Source organism: Delphinapterus leucas, chromosome 3 (genome assembly GCF_059928025.1).
Source record: "Delphinapterus leucas isolate spDelLeu-1000000601 "Yukka" chromosome 3, BTC_Dleu_Yukka2, whole genome shotgun sequence".
NCBI classification, from domain to species: domain Eukaryota; kingdom Metazoa; phylum Chordata; class Mammalia; order Artiodactyla; family Monodontidae; genus Delphinapterus; species Delphinapterus leucas.
Genome location: NC_143131.1, coordinates 154,410,993 through 154,424,254, shown reverse-complemented (window position 1 = coordinate 154,424,254; position 13,262 = coordinate 154,410,993). Strand labels below are relative to the sequence as shown.

At 37.8% G+C, this 13,262-nt stretch overlaps 1 long non-coding RNA gene and 1 pseudogene across 2 annotated transcripts in view; both read left to right on the top strand.

The window, feature by feature from the left end:
* LOC149749812 (uncharacterized) overlaps window positions 1-13,262 on the top strand; it is an 80,026-nt gene that overhangs the window by 34,878 nt on the left and 31,886 nt on the right. The window lies entirely within an intron of this gene.
* Window positions 8,694-10,615, top strand: LOC149749813 (calmodulin pseudogene; annotated as a pseudogene).

The window sequence follows — 13,262 nt, the reverse complement described above, 5'->3', positions numbered from 1 at the left end:
TTAGGAGCACAAAGTTTTAGGTCTCTAGTCTCTTAAAGTAGTAAATTGTTTAAGCAAGAAAATAGCTGCATTGATAGGATCCTGATTAGCTTATTGGCATTTGGCTTTGTGGATGCAAATGCTGAGCGAAGATCTAGGATGCAAAGATTTAGGAAAGCAGTGTTTAAGACCAGCTCTGCCTGTTAGCATTGCGACTGTGGACTACTCAGTGCCTCTCCTTTGCAGATTCTTATCCAAGTTATGGGACTTGGTAATCTCTGAGATACCTAGAAGAGCTAATATCTTGTGATTGATTCAGAAAGGAATCATGCTTTAAAGAATGGGGAATGAATTCTGCTCCCAGTTCCTCAGGTAAACTATTATTATGGTATAATAAATTGTTGGGAAAATTATTCTAATTTTCCTTGCCGTTGGATAGATACAGCCATTGAAGCATTTCAGGTGAGAATAGCTTGTCTGGACAGCACCACAAAACCACTGCTGGGCTGGATTAAGTTCCTGACATAACAAGCTGATATAAAAGGTTATCAGAAGTGAGTTAGCCACACAGAGAATTGGCAGGTGTAGCCACTATCAGCAAAGCTTTGTTTGTCAACAGTGTTCCTAAGGGAATCACCTTCTCAGCAATGCCACTGTCCCTGCAAAGTCATTCTCTCTGTAGCTTTGAGAAACTCACTTCTTGGTACAGCCAAACCCTTTTCTATTCAATGTGTCTGCCATCTTTTGAGAAGAGCTTCCACCATAACGTGTCATGTTCATTTCTGTGACTTCATAGTATTGGCACTTTCTGGGTCTTGAAACAAACACAGTGTCAGCAAACTCATTTCTTCATCCAGGAGGAAAGGGCCAAGTTGTTGTTGCCCAGTTGTTGCTGGTGGACAGAGGCTCTGTTTCCAGGTTTTCAGGGTCCTGGTATACCTGTGTTTACCTTGGAAACTAAGACATGCTGGGGTTTTTTGTTTTTATTTTTGTTTTTTAATCAGGGGTATAGTTGCTTTACAATGCTGTGGTAGCTCCTGCGGCACAGTGAAGTGAACCCGCCATATGTATACACATATTCCCCTCCCTTTTGGATTTCCCTCCCATCCAGGTCACCACAGAGCACCAAGTAGAGTTCCCCTTGCTATACAGCACATCCTCACTAGTTTTCTATTTCATGCTGGCTTTATCTCAGAAATCACTCTTATCCCTGCACCTCTTGGTTCACCTGTGAGTGAAGACTAGAAACTTCTCTTTTTATCTGACCTCTTGTTTAAAGAAGAAGAGTATTTTGATGTTCTGTTGACACACTGATTACGGTGGAGTAGTGTCTGCCTCAGCAATTAGGGTTTAGTCAGCACTTAGGGCAGAAACCATGTATAGTAAAAAAATGCCTTTAGAAATCCGTTAAGTTTGACATAAAGTGCAGCGTAAGTAGATTTGTGTACAATTCTATGAAGTAAAATACGTATATGAAAAATGCATATCTTCAAACTAGAACCACACTGCACACACTGCAAGCTGATTACTCTGAGAGAGGTTCCAGGGACCGACATACCTTGTAGGCACAGTTAATTTGTGTCTCCCTGTTCACTACCCTCCTGGTTATATTTAGTGCATGGAAGGGCAGGCAGACTCACTCAGGCTACTTAAATTCTTGTTTCTCTCCTTCTCTCTTTATCTCCCTAGATGTGTACAATTAGAATATTATAAGCTAAATACCCAAATGATGTGGCTCCTCTATAGCTAGGGTTAGCTCTGTATTCATAGAGGGGAAAGATGATTTAAAAGATGTTTCAGTAATAGGCTGCTGCAGAGAATCAGTTTAAATTACTTTTTTTTTTTTTTGCGGTACTAGGGCCTCTCACTGTTGTGGCCTGTCCCGTTGTGGAGCAGAGGCTCCGGATGCGCAAGCTCAGCGGCCACGGCTTACGGGCCCAGCCGCTCCGCGGCATGTGGGATCTTCCCGGACCAGGGCACGAACCCGTGTCCCCTGCATCAGCAGGCGGACTCTCAACCACTGAGCCACCAGGGAAGCCCTAAATTACTTTTTGATGCATCAAAGAGCACTTATTGAGCACCTATGTTACGGACTCAGTGTTTTGTGTGCTCCCTCGAAATGCATATATTGAAACCCTAACCCCCAGTGTGATGGTTGGAGGGCCTTTGGGATGTAGTTAGGTTTAGGGTGATGCCCTCATGATGAGATTCGTGTCCTCATAAGAATAAGAGACAGGAGAGTCAACTCCCTCCCCACAAGCACACATGGAGGAAAGGCTATGTACGCACAAGCTGGAAGGAGGCCCTCTGTAGCCAGGAATCAGCTCTCACCAGACACTGAATCTGCTGGCACTTTGATCTTGGACTTCCCAGCCTTCAGAACTGTGAGAAATAAATGTCTGTTGTTTAAGACACCTGGCCTGTGGCATTTTGTTATGGCAGGCTGTGTTGACTAAAACAACTTACTGTCCTCTTGATCTAGATTTTTTAAACCAGGGAAAGAATGCTGTTGCCTGCATGTGAATGTAAACGTGATACATAATAGAGATGACATTACAGATCACTGAAGAAAAAAATGGACTGGTAAATAACTAACCTGGAAGTACTATGTTATCCATATAGAAAAGAAAAATCTATACCGTTCAAATATTAAAAAAATCTGTTGCATTTAGGTTAAATACCTAATTATGTAAATAAAATATTAAAATTTTAAAAATAAAATGTAAGATGATTTCTTATAAACTTAAAATAAGAATGAGGTTGTTTAATGAAATATAAAATTCAAACCTTGAATAAAAGAGTTGACACATTGATCCACATAAAAATATCCTGTTCAATAAAAATCACTATAAACAGCCAAGCCACAAACTGGGAGTAGATGTTTGCAACACATGTAAACAATGTAGGACCAATATTTCATATTTATAAAGAATTTCTATAAATTAGCAGGACAGTAACTAACAGGAAAATGGACAAATGAGGATCGAAGCAGGCAATTTCTAGAAGGGACCATACTGGACTGATGGATAAAGAATTGATAAGATGTTCAACTTCACTAGAAATTGGTGAAATATATGAGAAACAAGGAGATCTAGGAAATCGGTAAAATATTTTAAATTCTTACAATACCAAATGTTGGTAAGGGTGTTTAGAAAGGGACATTTTTAGACCCTGTTGTCTTTTGCATAGCTTGATAAGCCTAATTTGCAGAACAATTGTGTAGTAGCTAGTAAGTAAAATTGTACCCATTTTTAACCTAGCAGTTCTGTTACTAGCTGTGATTTTAGAAAAACTCCCTAGTATGTGAGCAGGGAAACATATACAGACTTAATTATGGAGTCATTTGCATTAAAACATTAAATACAGTACATAATGTTTATTACAAGGTCTTTCTTTTACTTGTTTTCTCATGTATTTATTTATTCAGTTTACATGGTCTATACATAAAATCACTTTAAAACCTCTAAATTATCTCATGTCCATTAAATGGAAACAGTAATGCTAGGCCTGTTTAAATTACAAGAAAAAATCACTCTATACCAACAAAGTGTTTTAAAAAACCAAGGTCAAAGGAAGTAGTCTTGGGGGAGAGGCATTCCTGAGCTGGTGGCTGGATCCCAGGAGCTGCTGGGTGAAAGAAAGAAAAAGATGCTTTCAGACAGGAGTGGTTTGATTAGAGCCCAGTGACACAGCTAAAGGGAATTAATCATAATTACATGTCTCAACATAGTTAATCTCAAATGCAGTGTCAAGAGACAAAAAAAAAGCATATGCCATGGCAAAAAGACAAAAAGACTAACAGCATTTATCGGGTGTTATTCTATGTTGAGCATATTGTAAATACAGTTTATATAAAGTTTAAAGTAACGGAAAATATTGCAAATATTGTTTAGGGAGAAATATTTTGTAAAAGAATAATATGGACAGTAATGATAATCACCAAAGTCATTAGAGGGAGTGCCTGGGAAAGGGCTGGTGGGGGAGGATGTGGGAGATTGAGCAGCAGTTCACAGAAAGCTTTAGCTATATCTCTATATCTGTGAAGACCTAGTCCATTAAAAACAAAAAGTTTTGAGACAAATTTGGCAAACTGAATCTGTGGTGTGGTGAATATATGAATATACATTACTTTTTCCCCTAGGTAAGTTTTAGTCTATTTGAAATATTCTAAATGTTTAGAAATTTTAAAATTGCCATTGCAGTTATTTTTGCAATGTGTTTAACTTAGCAGCTTTGTGAAATGTATGGCGACACAGGGTAAATTGCCCTATACTTAATATCTCCAGTGGTAACAAGGCATGATTTAGAAATTTCACCCAGAATTCACCTCTGTAAACTCTGCAGTAACGAAGTAGTTAAGTTCAGGACTTCTATATTGATCAGGATTGCTTTGAATATAATTCAAAGATTAGTGCTAGAGGAATACACACCTGTGGGAAGGCAGAGTGAACTAAGAGGACTCAGATCATCTATGGATTCACTGCATATTTACATTTTTATATGTTTACAGTGGAAAAAAGTTAAGTTGCACAATGAAAGCATTAAGAAATATGCTTAAAACTTCCTGCTCAACAAAAAATGCTATAAAAAAATTTAGTCAACTCACACACTGATTTTAAAATCATTAAATCTGAAGACATTGCCTCCATTTTCTTGAGTTTAGTTAGGACACTTCTGGCTGCTTAATATGAATTTTCAGATTTAAATTGGAGTAAAGAGAATGAATGAAGAATATGTATAAAAATTTTTAGGTATCTTTAAAATTTTTTCTATTAGTTTTCTTTGGTTACATTTAGATATCATGCCAAAAAAAAAGCAAGTACTAAGAATGGAAAACAAAGATTTTTCAGCTGAGAGGATTTATGACTTTATTGTCAAATATGTAGTCAGTCATTCAAGCAACAGTTAGTTATTGAGTATCTGCTCTGTGCCAGGTACAGTTCGAAGTGCTGAGGAAGGAGCAGAGAACAAAGTAAGTGAGAAACCCCTGACCTCATTTTATTTATGCTCGAAGGAGGAAGGGGTAGAACTTACTTTCTCATAGTCTAGTGCCCATATACAAGGAAACCTACTAAATGGTAATTGAGAATCTTTGTGGTTTTGGGAAGGAAAGGGGTGGGGGGAGTGCACTGAATGGGATTTCTTGGATAACCGTAATTACAGAAGGAAAACACGCACTGGCTTCTCCTATTATATAAATGAGAACGTTTATAGTAATTTTCTGAGAATGGCATTCTCAAATGTTTTAAGTGCAGAAGAAGAATAAATGGTCGAGTCTGCTTTTCAGCTGTGCTATGACTGCCTGTTTTACTCTTTTTCCTTCCCAACTCTACTGAGCTTATTACTTAATTGATGGGTTTTTCGTTTTCTTTTTTTTTCCCTGAAGAGTAAATCATTGTCTTTATTCAGTAAGGAGTTCAAGTGAAATGTAAAGTCCTCTTTTATTCAACTAACTCTTTACTTTCTTGTTAAGACCTCCTGTGTGTGTCAGGCACGGTCCCAGGCTCTGTGTGTTCAGAAATGCACAGCTCCTCCTCCAGGGGGTCTGTGGTCTAACAGGCCAAATGCCAGTGCCAGTTGTCGTGCAGCATGGCAGGTGATCTTAAGGAGGGATACACATAGTTCTGAGTGAGCAGTCCTGCCTGAGGTTCAGAATCTGTGTAGCTGGAAGATTATTTTCGTTGTTGGGGCTTCAAAAATGAGTGATGGTTTGCCAGATGTGAAGTGTGAGGTGGACTTCCCAGCAACTTCACAACCCCATGACTCCCGTCAGTCACTCAGTGCATTCATTGCCTCAACGTGCCATAGCTTCTGTATGTCATTCATTCGGTCATTCATTTATCCGTTGATTTATGCCATCAAATTTAGTATATGTATTATACTCCTTTTGTGGGTCATTTGCTAAGCAGTAGTGAAATGTGTAAGAAAGATGCTGCATTTACCTTCATTTTATATGTCAACACCAATGGCTAGAGCTATTGGCACGTAGGCATTCTAATCCAAAGATTTTTCAATTCAAACTATTGGGTTGGCCAGAAAGTTCCTTTGGGTTTTTTGTAACATCCACGGAAAAACCCGAAGGAACTTTTGGCCAACCCAGTGTGTGAGTTATTATAGTCAGATGGGTAACATGACTTGGTTTTGAATAGAAGTACTTAGTTATATTCTACAGTGGACAAGAGCATTTAGAGGTTATATAATGCATCTGATCATAGTATCGAACCTGATCAGAAAAACAAAGAAAACAGAATTCTTCTGGAGCTTGCTTTATATACTTGTTTCCACACAATCCAAATAATTCCCATTCACTACAATTCTGGGAGAACATAAGAGCACACAGCAATTTTAGGTAGGTTATCTTGTTGGTTCTGACAGCGTCCCTATGGATCATGAATATAGACTCCATGACTTTTCCAGAAACATAGGAATAGTATGTGGTAGAACTCTAACTTGATTGTAGTGTTCACTTCACCATGCCCATGAGAGAACTCTGAAATTCCTAGATGCCTCTCATACTTCTTTTTCTTCTGATATATCTTTTTATAGTTTTAAAGTAATGTTTTTTTCCTTACATAGCTTTCCTTTAACAAGAAGGCAAATATGTTCTTTTTTTTTAAGTAAAATAAGTAAAACAGTGGGGTAATGTAGCTACCAATATAAAAATGTTTACATTTCTAAAATATGGTAGATTTAGGGAACTGTGAACATAGCCATTTGTGTGTGTGTGTGTGTGTGTGTATAGAAATATAGCTTCAATAAATTAGATTTCGTCACAAATACAAAATTATATTTTTTAACATATTGATATTTCACTTCATCATATGATATAACCACGTGCTGAAAATGAAGATGAATTTGGAATTTCAAAGACACACGCAAAAGTATAATCCATCAATGGTCCTCATTCTTCTTGGTGAATCCTTCCCTTTTAGGATATTTCCTTTCACTGAAATGACTGGACATAAGGCATGTCAGTGCAAAACATAAGTGAAGAATTTAGAGAAGCTAAATTTTACCAGGGGAATAGATGGGAAGTAGAGATTAAGGAAGCAGGGAGCCATTGAAAAATGTTGGGTGGAATTGAGAGGGGCTTAAAGTAGCTTAAGGGAGATGGGCTTTCAAGAGAGCTCCAAAGTCAGACGAGTGGAAACAAGAAAGTGATAGAGAGCTATAAGGAAGGGTCAGCAACTGTTTAGTAACTGTGCGCCTCTGCAAGACCCCAGTGCCTGGTGGTGTGGACTCAGTGGAGTTCTCAAGATTCTTGAGGTCTGGAAAAACATGTTCTCATCAGATGAGAAGAAAAGATCTAAAAAAGATAAAGCAAGTCTGAGAGGTGGAGTAGAAATTGAAATTTAGGACTATTGTTGTCAGTGGCACACTATGAGCAACTTTTAAAAGGCTTGTTAGGGTAAAAATGCACTTTTTGGCTTTTTAAGAAAGCATACTATGAAGAAAGAAATAATTGATCATATACTCAGAGCTAAGCATAACTATTGGCTTGCTGTCCCTCCCATAACAACCAAAAATTGAGGGGAAGGGAGAGCAAAGATGCTGATCTTGTGAGCTTCAGATTGCCACAGCAGCCAGCAAACAACAATTGGACCGTAGATCAGTATTTCAAGCAAACAGTCTTGACTGTTTTACCAGCATAATCCCAGGATCTTCACTTTAAGCCAATGTTCTTTGCCCTAAGAGAGCGTCACGCAAAGCATTTGTTTCTTTGTGAGTGAAGAACAATTAATTTAGTTCAACTCACTTCGTTGAGCATGTACTATGTGAAAAAACCATACCTAGTCCATAAATCGTAGTTCTCCATGACCATAACCACTGGAGGCTGCTGTTTCAGCATACCAACAGAGGCAGTGAATCTCTAGAAGCAAAACAATCTAGGCCAAAACAAATTAGTAAAGGATGTCTGAGGGTAAGTGGTTTTTTTTTAATTGATATAAAATTTATATCCAGTGAAATGCACAGTTGAGTACTCTCTTCTACATGATTTTTTTTCTACCTTGAATTCTGTGAAACCAGTTTGCCCTGGTCTTTCTCCTACACCTTTGGCTATTCCACCCCTCTCTCATCATAGTTACCTATCGCTTCACTAAATGTTGATATTCCAATGTCTGACTTCTTCTCTTCTCAGGTTACATATTCTCTTTATACTGTGTTGCTTTCAATAACCTCATCAGCATCACATCTACAAATCTAGACCCTATTTCCCATCTGCTCCATTCGTATATATCCAGCAAGCAATGGGACCTCTTTGCTTAGTGGTCCCATAAGAACTTTAAATTTGTCATGTGCAAGAATGAACTTATTGCCTCTCACTACAAACATGCTTTTAATTATGTTTTCATTATTAGCACTAATGAAAACATATTATTCAAAACAATTCAAGCAATCGAGCACTTTTGTGTGATAAGGGATGTGTCAAACATTATAAACCAGGTAACCCTCTTTTGGGAGAACTGATAGTTTAGCCATTTATTCACACCAAACCTGGCCATCATTCTGGAACTTTCCTCCTTCCTCATTGCACCCACCCAGAATCCCCCCAAAATTTCACCTCCCCCTCATCATCGTGGTCCTTGCTTCTTTCTCTGGAATCTCTCAAATCTGTTTCTTTCTTCAATCACTGTCCTTGTCAAAAGTCTTTCTACTTTCTTTCCAGACTTCCACACAGGGAGTATTGTTACAACAGATTCAGACTCTGTTCCTTAGGCATAGAGGTAATGGAGGGATGAATTCTGATTGGAGATTTACTCATCAACCATGTATTGAGTTTCTGTTAGGCATAAAATAAGTCTATTAAAGTAGCAGAACAGAATTAGTCCGAGTGGAGCAAGCGAGCTGAGTGCTTGAGTAGTCGAGTCCCGGAGACCGGTAGCGCTTGCAGCATGGCTGACCAGCTGACTGAAGAGCAGATTGCAGAATTCAAAGAAGCTTTCTCACTATTTGACAAGGATGGTGATGGAACTATAACAACAAAGGAGTTGGGAACTGTAATGAGGTCTGTTGCGCAGAATCCCACAGAAGCAGTTACAGGACATGATTAATGAGGTGGATGCTGATGGTAACGGCACAATTGACTTCCCGGAATTTCTGACAATGATGGCAAGAAAAATGAAGGACACAGACAGTGAAGAAGAACTTAGAGAAGCATTCCTTGTGTTTGATGAGGATGGTAATGGCTATATTAGTGCAGCAGAGCTCCGCCATGTGATGACAAACCTTGGAGAGAAGTTAACAGATGAAGAGGTTGATGAAGTGTCAGGGAAGCAGATATTGACGGTGATGGCCAAGTAAACTAAGAAGAGTTTGTACAGATGACAGCAAAGTGAACACATTGTACAGAACGTGTTAAATTTCTTGTACAAAATCGTTTATTTGACTTTTCTTTGTTTGTAACTTATCTGTAAAAGGTTTCCCCCTATTGTCAAAAAATATGCGTGTATAGTAATTAGGACTTCATTCCTCCATGTTTTCTTCCCTTATCTTACTGTCATTGTCCTGAAACCTTATTTTAGAAAAATTGATCAAGTAACATGCTGCATGTGGCTTACTCTGGATATATCTAATAAGCCCTTCTGCACATCTAAACTTAGATGGAGTTGGTCAAATGAGGGAACATCTGGGTTATGCCTTTTTTTTTAAGTAGTTTTCTTTAGGAACTGTCAACATGTTGTTGTTGAAGAGTGGAGTTGTAACTCTGCATGGACTGTGGACAGTCAACAATATGTACTTAAAAGTTGCACTATTGCAAAACGGGTGTTTTATCCAGGTACTCGTACACTATTTTTTTGTACTGCTGGTCCTGTACCGGAAACATTTTCTTTTATTGTTACTTGCTTTTTAAACTTTGTTTTAGCCACTTAAAGAAAATCTGCTTCTGGCACAATTTGCCTCAAATCCATTCCAAGTTGTATATTGCTTTATTATCTTCACGGTGCTATGTCCCTCTCTAAATCATCTAGTTTATTATCTGGTTTCCTACTTTATAGTCTTTCTCCACTCTCGTATGTAAGCTTGCTAAGGACAGGGGTGTGTTCTAACTTGTTCATTACTCCATCCTTATTGTGTAGATACAGTGGTAAACACACAGTAGGTGCTCAGGAAATATTTGTTGCATGTTAACAAGTAATCTTCCCTCCAGCCTTAAATGAGAGTTTTTGACTGGCGCAGTGATTCATATTCACCTCTGCGGATTTGTATAATACCATTATGAAATGTTGCTGGGTGTGTTATCTGCCTCATAGGGATATAAGGATGTTATAAGGATTAAATGAGATAATGTATATGAAAGTTACTTTGTTAGAGAAACAAAAACTTATAATAGTATTTATGATCACTCTCCTGATTTCACAGATGAGCAGATGAGAAACCTGGAGCCCCAGTGGGTACATAATCACCCAAGGGCATAGATATCAGCTCTTACATCTTCTGCCAACCATCACAAAGATGCTTTTACATATTTTTTCCCCTTTATGCTGAATGTCCCTCACTGAAAGGTCATAAGGATGACAAAGATGTTTCTGAAAATTAGAAAGGGAGGAGTAAAGCCACTTTTTGTTGAGAAAGAGCGTGCAGATCAGTAATAACAGCCACAGGGAACATAGGAATGAAAAATTCAGGGTAGAATTTGGCCTACTGACCCAGATGGGAATAAACTAGTTGCGATGTTTAATGTGAAGCTATAGGAAAGTTAATAGGTTTGTGAACAAATGTTCCAAACTCTCAGCTCAGGGTATGATTTCCCAATTGAAGAAACTTTTCTACCCTGAGGGTAACAAGTTTTACTCAGCTTTTGTGCAAAGAAACTGCCACTATTTCATATTTTCTTTTCTTTTTCTGTTTCCCTAATAAAAGTATTCAGTATTACTTGGTGGAGTTCTGCCCTATTGTTTGATATCATGACACTTTCTTCCAGGCAGTGCGGTGTCCTGTCATTGGGAGCCATTGGTGCTAACCAGAATGGTGTACAGTACCAGGGAGTATGCTAGTATATTGAGTTATATCTCATATTCTTATGTAATTCACAAACCAGCCCTTGAAAAGAACTCAATTTCAGACCTGTGTGATGTCATTTGTGGTATACTTAAGCCACACTTTATTTTTAATTTGATATATGCTCATTAAAAAACATTATCTTACTTGCTTTAGGGTCACACAACTAGTAAGTGAAGGAACCAGTTTTCCAAACTCCATTATTTGCATTTTTAAAAATTGTTTAGCATTTATATGAAGGCAAAAATTAACCTTCCAGCTCTGTTATCAATTTCTGTATCCCAGTGGATATACCAATGTCCTCTGAAGTTGCATAGCTCTGATTTGTCATGAGGTGGCAATGTGACAACACCTTGAATTGGATCTATGATGAATTCCCCCACCTTGGTGAATTTCTGAGGGAGCTGTCCAGAGCTGAGTTTGCTATGGAATGGCCACTGAGTGAGGAGGCATGAGAACAGACTTCTAGGGCTTGAATATTTGATTTTATGCATATCCAGTCTTAGCTTCTAGCTGAAGAATCCTAATGTGGAACCCTAGGAGAATTTGCTTTCTGGATTTCAAATACAAAAGTTCAAAGCGGTCAGGTTCTATTTAAAAAGCCCACATGCAAAAGTAAGTGAAGTACCTTGAAATTGCCAGTGAAGAGGTCATCCTGAAATCTACAGAGTAAAAAAATGAGTTTTAGAGGAGGAAAATATGTTTTCAAATAAGGGAATGTATATTATAGCTTTTCAAATTCCATTCATTCAGAGAAAGTGAATAAACAGGGATAAAAGACCTTGAACAAGACTCTTTTTCATGTCTATTTAAATAAGAACTTTATTCAATTTGTGGTACTATTAAATAGGAATACAATATTAAATAGCTTAAAACTTATAGTGGTATTTCTTATATCCAAATATGTGAAAAGAATTTTATATAATTTATTATGGCTCATTCTGAGGTGGCTCTGAAATTATGAATTGTGAACACTGTCTAATACTTTTCCCTAAAATATTAATAAATTTATACTTATGTATTCTTAAAACTTCAAATATTATATTAAAATAATGTTCATATTATCATTTAAAGATCTAGAATGTAATTTCCCAGTCTTGATTTTAATTCGATTATATGAAAGCTGAAAATATAAGATTGTAACACTTTTTTTTAGATTGTGGTTATTTTTTAAAAAGTCATTCACCTGTTGAATCATTCAGTAGATATATAGTGGCACATTCCAAGCTGTGGTCCCGTGGTTCCAGCCTCCATTAGACTTATAGTCTAGTGCAGGAAAGGTTAAGTAAACTGAAGCTTAAAATGCACGATAATAAGTGCTATGATGGGGTTGGTACAGCGTATTATAATCACACACTGCAGGATCCTCTTATTTGAATTTGGTGGGGGGGCTGGTCAGAGAGAGTTCCCAGGGAAAGTGATATGGAAGGTGATACCTGAAGTATTAGTAGAATTCAGCCAAGCAAAGAGATGGAGAAGAATCTTTCAGTCACAGTGAGCATAATATGTGAAAGTATGGAGACAAAAGAGGATGTGGTGTTCTTCGAAGAGAAGTTAAATTTAACTAAAAGTTAGAATTCTTAAAAGATAAAACAGGGACTGGGGATAATAAATAAGACTGAGGCAGTAAGCTGAGGTTGTACCATGGAAGCATGAACATCCTTCTAAGAGCATTGGGATTCTGTAGTAAGGTTTTAAATAAGGAAGCTGCCTGGTCAGGTTCACATTTTAGAAAAGTCATTTCAGTGTAAAGAAAAGATCACGGTTAGGTGAGAGCCTAAGTCTAGAGGCTGAGGGACTCTTTTGGAATCTGCTACAGTGGTTCCAGATGATACATGATGCTGGCCTCAACTAGAATAGCACTAAGTGTTGATGGAGAGAAGTAGCTGGAATCATCATTTTTTAGAAGATTAAATTGAGAGAGCTTCACAGCTGTTTGGAAGTAGAGGAGGGTGAGAATATGAGGTCAGGGAAGCTAATTAGATTTCTGGAATCTGCAGCAGTGGTGGCTGGTTCCACTTCCAAAGATAGAAAACACAGAAGTTTGCAAGTGAAGGTAGTGAGATCATTTGGGGGCATAGAAAGTTTTATGTTTCTGTAGGACTCTAAATGAAATGGCTAGCAGAAATTTGGGCCTGTGGATTTTGAAGCTCAGGAATGAGATGTGACCTAGAGATATAAAGTTTAGAACTTTTATCAGGTGGATGGTAATTGAGCATTTAGGAATGGATGATATTACCCAAGGAAGATGTTGAAGAGATTCTCAAACTTTGGGGTCAGAT